General features: G+C 37.1%; 1 long non-coding RNA gene across 1 annotated transcript; it reads right to left on the reverse strand.

Annotated features, from left to right (window-relative positions):
* Positions 1-1440: 1440 nt before the first annotated feature.
* LOC149142220 (uncharacterized) lies at positions 1441-4871 on the reverse strand. Its single transcript, XR_016264845.1, has 2 exons — positions 4486-4871; positions 1441-1708 (listed from the first exon to the last, which is right to left on the reverse strand). It is a non-coding gene; the product is annotated as an uncharacterized LOC149142220 (long non-coding RNA).
* Between the last annotated feature and the right edge of the window lie 6607 nt (positions 4872-11478).

Raw genomic sequence — 11478 nt, forward strand, 5'->3', positions numbered from 1 at the left:
TTCTAAGCCTGTTCAAGAGGTTTTTAACGGGTATTTTTATCTTTCCATTTAATGTAATGAAAATTTCTAGTTATAGTATGCGGTTGAGGAATTAGAGGGATAATTAGAATTTGTTTAGATTGATCTATTTCGGGAGGATAGGAATCCATCCTTTGAGGATTGAGCCATTCTTCTTTGTAATTGTATAAATAAACCCTCTCAGTTAGAAAACAAGTGGGGGTGAAGTGAAGAAAGTAGAACAGAGAGGACAATGATGGTAATTCTAGTTCATCAATAAAATTTCCAGATTTTGTTGTGTGTTCTTATTCTTCTGTTTTAAATCTTTATCGCCATTAATTCTCCGACACTGAATTGCATTTTGTTTGAGCACAACCTTTTAAATTCCCTATCAAGAAAACAATTTGATGAATTGTTGAATTATTTGTTCAAAACAAAAGTTGTACAGGAAGAGTTGAGTTAAATTGTTCACCAGCTCGGAACATGGATCGAAGGAGAGAACTAGTTTGAAAGTGGAAGGTTTTGATTTGACATAGTTCCTCATTTGGATCCAAAAAAAATTTACCAAAACGTTTGGATTTTGTACCTTGGGGAGACCCCCGAATTATGCCATAGAAAAGACCTTAGATTACCTCAGATTTTGCCCCAATTTGATGCAAAGAATGCTTCAGAATTTGTGTCCTTAATCTACCTTAGATAATGATGGGAAAAATGTTTGTCACCAAAGATATCAAGGTCTGTCACAGGAGATGCAAAATGTGATCGTAAATGGCTTCAGAACTGTGTAAAATTCTGCCATCGACTGCTCCAAGTTTGACCCACAGAGATCTCCAAAATTACCATCATTTTGTATCCTACCTTTGAAAATTAAGTCCTTATTTTTAAAAGGGTGTATTGCTGTAAAGCCCAAAGCGGCAGGTACACCCCTTAACAATCATCACACCAGAGTGACAGTTCAGTTTGGGATTAATCACCATCTCCGTTTCAAGTACTCCTTGAATTACCTGGTCACCTCCAGCCCTCCATACAGGATTTGAACAGGGTAATTAGAGAGAATATACACCAACAATACATCAGGTCACTTGGACCACTTCCCCTAATGGCCTTGGGCCTGAGATGACATTCCATTCCAAGCACTTCATGCCATAGAGGGATAGCCTTTTGTCAGACCTACATATACATATAGACATTGAATGCATAGCCTAAGGATTCCTCTTCGTCAATTCAAGATTTGCTTGCACAAGGTCCAGATTGACAGATTGAGACAGATCATCACATTCTGCAGTCTAACAAGATTTGTCAATTGTGTCATTTGTAGGATATTGAGTCAGAGGAGAACCTCATCTTTAGGTGACCCATTTATTATGAGATAGATGGAGGTTCCAATGAGGGTGCAATGACATTGGCAAACAAACACTCTTTTAAATCAGTGCTCAAAATGAATTGAAACTCAATAAAAAATATTACCTTTTAAAATCCTCAACATCACTAATAGAAAGTTAGCAATTATAGAAGTATTCTAAGAAACTTTAAGAAATTATCCCAGACAAACTATTCAATTAGTCCTGCCATTCTTCTGTTTTGATTCCTTCCAAAAGCATAATTCTCTGCAGTCTTCAACCTCCATTTTAGGAGGTCAGCAATTTATTTGTTGTCCATACATGTATGGAGTCCAAATTTTGTATGGATTCTCTAATCCAGATGATTTGGCCTGAAAATTCCCATGAACGGTCTCCCAAATCATTTTTCAAAAGTCTTATAACTATATTTAAATCTCTCCTTCCAAGATTTAGATTTTTTATCTTAATATTGAGGCAAAGCTTACCTCCCTCTAAGCTCTTTCTAAATAAACGTCAATATCAAGAACAAATAAACTTAAGACAGACCCTTTCATAGTCACTGTACACCATCGACCCACACAGTAAACACTGTTTGCAGACAAAAATGAATGAGACTACAATCATTCTGAGGTGGACAATTCCAACACGTGTAATGCTTTCCACGTTCAAATTTCAGATTGAGAATAGATTCCAAGCAAAGTAATGAATTAATTAATTGTGAATTGAGTTAACAACGAAGTGTTTATGGCAAGCATGACAGTTTAGTCCAAGCAAAGTTGATTCAGTAGTTTTGTCATATATGGTCAGGAATTCACTCCGGTTGATTTGTGCCAACACTGCATACAAAACTATATAACTGTGTATATCCCACTTCCATAGGTTGATGTAGAAACCAAGAGCCTAGCCCTCTATAATCTTCTCTTTTACCATAATATATATTATATTGTTCAGGGTAGACTTCATAGTTCTAAACAAAGTTAGTCGATCATCTATGATGTTAGCAAGACCAAAACTTATCAGGGGAGGCAAGTGCATTAGTAAAAGTTGACAGCCATTCACAGTACAACGTTGGCGGGTAAAATACACTTTCCAGATCCATATCAGACTCTCTCTATCCAAGCCACGTACTGTTGCAAATGACAGAAATATTTACTCCAGTGTCTAACATAATTTTTTTCTATAAGCATTTTCAACTGGTGATTCACACTACACGGTTCTACTATCATGAAAAGGCTAGCTGCTTCCATTCAATAAATTTCACATGGATTTAGGAGATTAAGGTTTAAGACTATCCACCCACTAAATTTGCACTATCCTTGTCTCTCACTTCAGAAGAATCATACCTTCACAGCCATGGTTCCTGCGTGTCGGATTAACCGATCTATCCAGGATTGCTCGCCCTCCCTAACATTGAAGGTTACCTTGTTGATGGGCATAATAACCTAGGGCTCTGCCATTGATGGCATAATGTGCACTCCACCCTTACAGATGCTCTAACTACGTGGGTTTTGTGGGCCAACTGGGATAACCATCAAGGGTTGGGAAGAGTTATGGAAGCACTATCATTGTTGCAACATCTGTTGCAGCCTTTATGAGATTAAAGGTTTAAGGGTGGGTCTCCCACCACTGTGAGAAAGATGTGGTAGAGACATAAGCGAATGCAACATTATCAGGGGGGCAAGTGAATTCGTAAAAGTTGCTAGCCATCCACAGTACGGCAAAATACACTTTCTAGATCCATATCAAACTCTCTCTATCCAAGCCACTTACCGTTGCAAATGACAGAAATATTTACTTTAGTGTCTAACATAATTATTTTCTATAAGCATTTATTTTCAACGGTGATTCGCACTACACGGTTCTACTATCATGAAAAGGCTAGCCGCTTCCATTCAATAAATTTCGCATAAATTTGAGGATTTAGGAGATTAAAGGTTTAAGACTATATTTAAGGAGAAGAACATGGACCAACATGGTAAGGGACAATTTCACCCTAAACAAGAAGCCAACTACTCAACTTGCGTGAGTGAGAGTTAGAGACTCATGCCTCCGTGACTATGCTAAAAGGGCAATAGCTAGAAATGGCCTCTGCCCTGGCCACACTGTAAATTCTAGTTGGGCACATAGTGGCTTGTACGAAAAACCTCCCTGTAGAGGCCCTGTAGCGACCTTTATGCTGACATGAAAAAACAATCATGGACTCAAATCATCTTCTTTGTTTGACAATCAGTTGCTGCAGTCGGTATCTCTGAATTGTATAAAAGATATCAGGTTTCATTCTAAGGCAGTATCGGCCAAAAGTAATGTGTGAACAAGCAAGGCAAAGCTTTATGAAGGCCATGGTTGCAGCAGTGTCGAGTTATTGCTGATCAAGGTTTTTCACAATAATTTTGGAATCTCTCTTGCAGTAATGTAAACAGTATAGACAAAGTAAAATTAAAACCCTTCGACAAGAACCGAACTTAGGAGATGACAACTAAACTTGCCCAAATCGTAAAAGTTGTTAGCCATCCACAGTACAACGTTGGCTGGTAAAATACACTTTCCAGATCCATATCAGACTCTCTCTACCCAAGCCACGTCCCATTGAAAATGACAGAAATATTTTCTCTAGTGTCTAATATAATTCTTTTCTATAAGTATTTTCAACCGGTGCTTAGCACTACACGGTTCTACCATCATGAAAAGGCTAGTGGCTTTCATTCAATAAATCTCGCATAAATTTGAGGATTTAGGCCTACAGAAACATAAATTGTTGGTTCAAGAACCATCCAGCAAAATCTGCTCCGTTCAAAATATAATTCGGTCAGCGGTATTCGCACAACAAGCAATTCATAGACATGTGCCGTTAATTATCGTTCGAATTTCTCTGATCTATGACTCTGCCAATTACGGATCTATGACTCTACCTATTACGACTAGGGATCATGGGCACTGCCACTATTTTGTGCATCTATCCTTTCCAATTACTAAAATTAATAGAAACCCTCATGATGGATCGAAATGGTAATAGCCCTAAGGACGGGCTCAACATTTTCTTAAAAATCTTGCTTTTATATCTAACGTTTGACCCAGAAGGAAAGGCAATTAGCATTCAGAGTTCACGGTTTCGAATGGACCAAGAGAGGGGAAATAAAAGCTTACATACCCAAACCCTACATCGTCGCGATAGAGGCGAATGATGAGAACGTCGCCTTGAAGATTCAAGAAGTAAATTGCAGAGGCAGCCACCGACATTGTGATCATTCCACAACTTCAAATCTTCAAAATTCAACAATGGCACTTCCTCTTCTTTTTCTTTAGAGTAAACCAATCATTTACCTTTGCAGCTACAGCCAAATAAAAAATCTACGCTTTGTTTCGAGCATTTTATTCGTCCATGGCTCACGAAACATGTCCATCCTCAATCTTATTCTCGGTGGCTCTTTTCATTCTCCTTGTTTCTTCTTCTTTCTGCTCTTTTCATTCTCCTTGTTTCTTCTTCTCCGCTGCTCCTTTAGTTCCTTCGGATGTCCCCGTCCTCCTTCTCGGCTCCTTTCATTAATTTAGCAATGCGGTAGTTGACGGTTCAAAACGTGGGCCCACCACCTTTTGTGTTTGTTTGGTTGTTCATTCTTAGGTGCATAAATCGTTTATAAATACACATACACAGCAAGGGGGAGTTACCTATGGTTCTTGATGAAATTTAGAACCCCACTTTATTTTTTGGGATGTTTATTTTCACTAGGGTTAGGTACATGAAATGGCTTATAAGTAAAGGGTTTTGGTGATTTTGTTTTTATGGGAATTTGGAAAAAGCATCAAATAATTAAGTAGAACTTTATGGAGTGTATCAAGGTTTTTTTTAATGTTTTAGAAAATAATAATAATAATAATGGAAGTGAAAGATATCATATTTTTATTTATCATTTATAAAAGGGTTTTTGTTAAGAGAATAATAGACTAAATATATCTCTTTTCATAATTCAAATGCTCTTTCAATTTGATGACTTTAAGGTCTTCCATGTCTTTCATAATAATAACTTTGAGACTGACGAGTTAGTGAATTGTGGACCTAAGTTATCACAAGGGGGGCTCTTTGTAAATAAGCCTTTCATAGCCATTAAACATGGACGCTTGATACTTGGACAAGCATCAGGGAGACCATCCAAATTTTAGGTAAGCATCAGGGAGACCATCCAAATTTTAGGTAAGCATCAGGGAGGTCATCCAAAGTTTAGGTGAGTGGCAGACCCACGTCATGCAAGTGAAGTGATATGGTGATATAAGAAAAATTGAAAGCCTATTATCCCCCATCTTGTCAATTATGTAAAACTTTGTGGGTATGTCATGTCTACAAGGGAGATGTTTTCTCTTGCGCTTGTTAGTAACGGAGTTTGGAGGGATCATGTCTCTATGTATAGGATTAGGTGGGCACATATTTTTTGTAATCATGGTGAAGCGAGGTGGTGTTGAAATTGTAACTAGGTTCGGTCTTCATATTTATGATATTGTAAAAAGTAAAAAAGAATGTATTTGAGTCAAAAGAAAAATTTATTTTATCATGTCCCTTTTGGACATGGGAACTTGGAAAAAGAATCAAATAATTAAGTAGAAGTTTATGGCTTGTATCAAGGATTTTTTTTTTAATGTTTTAGAATAATAATAATAATGAAAGTGAAAGATATCACATTTTTATTTATCATTTATAAAAGGGTTTTTGTAAAGAGAATAATAGACTAAACATATTTCTTTTCATAATTCAAAATCTCTTTCAATTTGATGACTTTAAGGTCTTCCATGTCTTTCATAATAATAACTTTGAGACTGACTAGTTAGTGAATTGTGGATCTAAGTTATCACAAGGGGGGCTCTTGGTAAATAAGTCTTTCATAGCCATTAAACCTGGACGCTTGATACTTGGACAAGCATCAGGGAGACCATCTAAAGTTTAGGTAAGCATCAGGGAGGTCATCCAAAGTTTAGGTGAGTGGCAGACCCACGTCGTGCAGGTGAAATGATATGGTGATATAAGAATAATTGAAAGCCTATTATCCCCCATCTTGTCAATTATGTTAATCTTTGTGGGTATGTCATGTCTACAAGGGAGATGTTTGCTCTTGCGCTTGTTAGTAACAGAGTTTGGAGGGATCATGTCTCTATGTATAGGATTAGGTCGGCACATATTTTTTGTAATCATGGTGAAGTGAGGTGGCGTTGAAATTGTAACTAGGTACGGTCTTCATATTTATGATATTGTAAAAAGTCAAAAAGAATGTATTTGAGTCAAAAGAAAAAGTTATTTTATAATGTCCATTTTGGACATGGGAACTTGGAAAAAGCATCAAATAATTAAGTAGAAGTTTATGGCTTGTATCAAGGCTTTTTTTTAATGTTTTAGAAAAAAAAAATTAATAATAATGAAAGTGAAAGATATCACATTTTTATTTATCATTTATAAAAGGGTTTTTGTTAAGAGAATAATAGACTAAACATATTTATTTTCATAATTCAAATTCTCTTTCAATTTGATGACTTTAAGGTCTTCCATGTCTTTCATAATAATAACTTTGAGACTAACTAGTTAGTGAATTGTGGATCTAAGTTATCACAAGGGGGGCTCTTGGTAAATAAGTCTTTCATAGCCATTAAACCTGGACGCTTGATACTTGGACAAGCATCAAGGAGACCATTCAAATTTTAGGTAAGCATCAGAGAGGCCATTCAAATTTTAGGTAAGCATCAGGGAGGTCATCCAATGTTTAGGTGAGCGGCAGACCCACGTCGTATAGGTGAAGTGATATGGTGATATAAGAAAAATTGAAAGCCTATTATTCCCCATCTTGTCAATTATGTAAAACTTTGTGGGTATGTCATGTCTACAAGGGAGATGTTTTCTCTTGCGCTTGTTAGTAACAGAGTCTGGAGGGATCATGTCTCTATGTATAGGATTAGGTGGGCACATATTTTTTGTAATCATGGTGAAGCGAGGTGGTGTTGAAATTATAACTAGGTTCAGTCCTCATATTTATGATATTGTAAAAATTCAAAAAGAATGTATTTGAGTCAAAATAAAAAGTTATTTTATCATGTCCATTTTGGACATGGGAACTTGGAAAAAGCATCAAATAATTAAGTAGAAGTTTATGGCTTGTATCAAGGCTTTTTTATAATGTTTTAGAAAAAAAAAAAAATTAAAAATTAATGAAAGTGAAAGATATCACATTTTTATTAATCATTTATAAAAGGGTTTTTGTTAAGATAATAATAGACTAAACACATTTATTTTCATAATTCAAAAGCTCTTTCAATTTGATGACTTTAAGGTCTTCCATGTCTTTCATAATAATAACTTTGAGACTGACCAGTTAGTGAATTGTGGATCTAAGTTATTACAAGGGGTCTCTTGGTGAATAATTCTTTTATAGCCATTAAACCTGGACGCTCGATACTTGGACAAGCATCAGTGAGACCATCCAAAGTTTAGGTAAGCATCAGGGATGTCATCCAAAGTTTAGGTGAGTGGCAGACCCACGTCGTGCAGGTGATATAAGAATAATTGAAAGCCAATTATCCCCCATATTGTCAATTATGTTAATCTTTATGGGTGCGTCATGTCTACAAGGGAGATGTTTGCTCTTGTGCTTGTTAGTAAAGGAGTTTGGAGGGATCATGTCTCTATGTATAGGATTAGGTGGGCACATATTTTTTGTAATCCTGGTGAAGCGAGGTGGTGTTGAAATTGTAACTAGGTTCGGTATTCATATTTATGATATTCTAAAAAGTAAAAAGGAATGTATTTGAGTCAAAAGAAAAATTTATTTTTTCATGTCCCTTTTGGACATGTAAAAGAAATAAATTTGAATTTTTAAGTATGATTTTGTGTCTCCAAGTTGACCAAGTAAGCGCTCCAGAAGACAAGTCAGCCTGCTCAAAGAACATGTCCCTTCACATGAACAAACAATTCTATATTGGAATTTATACTTCATCACTTGGCAACTAGTTTGTATCTCTTTTGTGGAGGACAAGATTCAAATCTATCTCAGGCACTTATCTTCTATGGTATGTGAATTATTTTGGGGACAATCTTCTGTGATTGTAACATGCCACCCCACATTTACCCGCTTTCACAAGCCCTCTCAGGTAAATGTGAACTGACTTGCCACTATGACATGACCTGACCTTCTAGTTAAGGAAGTGGGGCCTACAACTGAGACTTAATAACCTTCCTTAGGAACCATAGATCACTGAGAGGTTGAAGAACCACTCTAGGTGACCAATCCTTGAGCTAGAACCCTTTTTCTCTAACATAGACCTATAATTGCACCCTTGACACTGTCTGCATGTGGTTGTGAGCCTCCAACCGCACGCACAAGCCTTGCTCCATGCAGTTATGACCTCAGATCCTTAGTTTTGTGCCTGAAGTCCTAAGATCTGAGCCACTTTTCTAGGCTAGTCTCCATACCATTGCCCAAAACTTCTTGTAGCTTTCCATAATCATATTTCTCATAGAAACAATGTTAATCATTCAAACTTGAAGCCAAAACTTGACCTAAACTAGTGAGAACACAATAGACATTTCGTCCAACATATGGTAAACATGTGAGTTATAGGTCATGAATGCATATTTGAGTGTAAATATTTGTACTTTAGCTGAAAATCACTGAGAAGGTCTAATGTCCTCTCAAGTAGTTGCAACAACACTTGTTAGCCCATGAAATTGGAGGACATGTTGAGGATGTATGTGATGCATCAGCAATAGAAGCGGGAAGAGTATCTTCCACCAGTTGAGTTTGCTTACAACAATGGGTACCAAGAATCTTTGAGGATGAGTTCGTTTGAAGCATTGTATGGGTGGAGTTGTAATAATCCCATCATTATTAGTGATACAATGAACACAGTGTTGATTGGACCAAATATGTTGGCAAATATGGAATAGGAAATGAAGGTAATCACGAAGAATGTGAAGGCAGCATAGGACAGGTAGAAAAGTTATGCAGATCATAACAGGTTTTTTAAGGAGTTTCAGGTTGGGGAACAAGTGTATTTGCACATCAAGCCCAATAAGAGCTCCTTGAGGATTGGATCATGTGCCAAGATGGCACCTCAGTTTTGTGGACCTTTCAAGATTATTGAAATGATTGTACTAGTGGCCTATCGACTTGCATTGCCTTTGACAGTGAAAGTCCATGATGTTTTCCATGTGTCATTGCTTAAGAAGTATGTTAAATATGTTGATCATGTGATTGGTTGGTCTGTATTGCACAGGGAGCTAAATGGATAATTTCAACCGAACCGAGCAATCGAGCAGGTTAAAGTGTAGTGGAAGCACTTTGGGCCCGATGAAGCTACATGGGAGATGGTGGATTAGATGTGGGCTATGTATCCTTCTCTATTCGTTGGTTGAGTGAATTGTTTTGGTATATGTTTTAGTGTGATGTTTTGGTATATGTACATACATATATGGATGTAAATACCGCCATGAGTTGTGTTATAAAGCTCAAAAAAGTGATATGGGTGTCATGTTGTTATGGTTGTTATGATTGTTATGTGTCATGTTGGTTTGCTTCTCAGCAGGTTGATCATTGTAAACACTTCATCGAGCTAATTTATATAGCTCCTTGGGCAGTATGTTTTGATTTCAGTAGTCTTTTTGGTTGTAGGTGTCATTGAATACCAAGGACAGTGTTCCCCCAAGGGGGAGGGTTCTGTAACAACCCTGGTCAAAATTCCATGTAAATAAAGTTAATAAAGGAAAAATAATAACCAAGGTCATGGGACACATATTCCAAGCTGAATTTTGGGCAAAACATCCTAGTGTGGGTGTTCATTTTGTTTATTATGGCTAAGGAAATTTGCAAAGGCAAAGGCTTTGGAAAGGCATGAGGCATTAATTGGCATTTTATTTATGAAAATAATTGAAATTAGGAGAAAATAAAGGTGAAAGGTCACAAGTTGCACATGAGGAGGAAAATGAAGGAAAATAATGGAAAATTGAAGAAAATAGAGGCCTCATTAATAAAAAGGCTTATGAGGATCAATTGGTACCTTTTGTCAATTTAGTTTTGGATCTGTCCCTCTATTCTCTATCTCACACTCTTAGACACTTAGAGTTTTCTTGGAGCACTCTAGCATTGGATCAAGAAAGTAAAGGAAGGACCAATAAGGCAAACATCAAGCAAGGAAGAGCAACATCTAGCAGCTACAATGAGATTATTTGCAGGTACCGATTTGCATGTGTGATTTCCTTGCTAGTTTTGGCATGCATGGTACATGCATGTGTGTATTTGGTTCTCTTGCTATCATTGGCATGGGTTTTTCCAGTTGTGACAATGTTCTTCAACCTTGCCTTTCCATTTTTGGATAGCCATGGTGTGATGGGTTCTCTTGTATTTGGTTAAGCTAGATTGCTAGATGGTTTTGAAACTAAGTGAGGTGGTCTCTGAAAGAAAGAACACAAGGCCTAGGAATCATTGGACCGGACTGGGATTGTGGTAATATCAGATTTTATGTGCCTCAGTGGGCCTAGGAATCCTCTACCGGTGAATGGCAGGATATACGGTAAAGCCTAGAGGTGTGTTCCCTCGATTAGGCCTAGGAATCCTTGACCGATGAATGGCAGGATATACGGTAAATCCTAGAGGGTGGAGTCTTGATTAGGCTTAGGAATCCTTGACCATTGTATGGCGGGATATATGGTAAAGCCTAGAGACTAGGAGATAAGCAAATTCCTCACGGTGTAGGTGGAGAAATCCAGTGGCATCCATGCTTGTTTAGGGCCTACTGATCTGATGGGGATTATGGTAAAGCCGGAGGAAACCTGGTTTGTTTTGGTTTTGAGTCCCACATTCATGCTTGGAATATGGCACGGGGTGATTGGTTGAAAGAAAGATTTGGTTCAACCAATATATGGTTGGGTGGTTCGTGGAAGTCCCAAACCTAGTTGGATTTTGCATTCATTAATAATAGTTTCTTTTCTTTGGTATTTCATGTGTAAATGTATTGGCGTATATGTGGATTATATGGTTGTTAAATCCTTGTTATTTCTATTGGTTATATGTTGGTTATGAGTATGTTTTATGATAGACTTGATGTATGGCTCTCATCATGTTTTGATTAGTAACTGAAAGTACAATGAATATATGACCTAATGGATGATAAT

This window comes from Pinus tabuliformis, chromosome X, assembly GCF_031772625.1.
Source record: "Pinus tabuliformis cultivar Carrire ecotype Pingquan chromosome X, CPIR1, whole genome shotgun sequence".
In the NCBI taxonomy this organism is placed as follows: Eukaryota; Viridiplantae; Streptophyta; class Pinopsida; order Pinales; family Pinaceae; genus Pinus; species Pinus tabuliformis.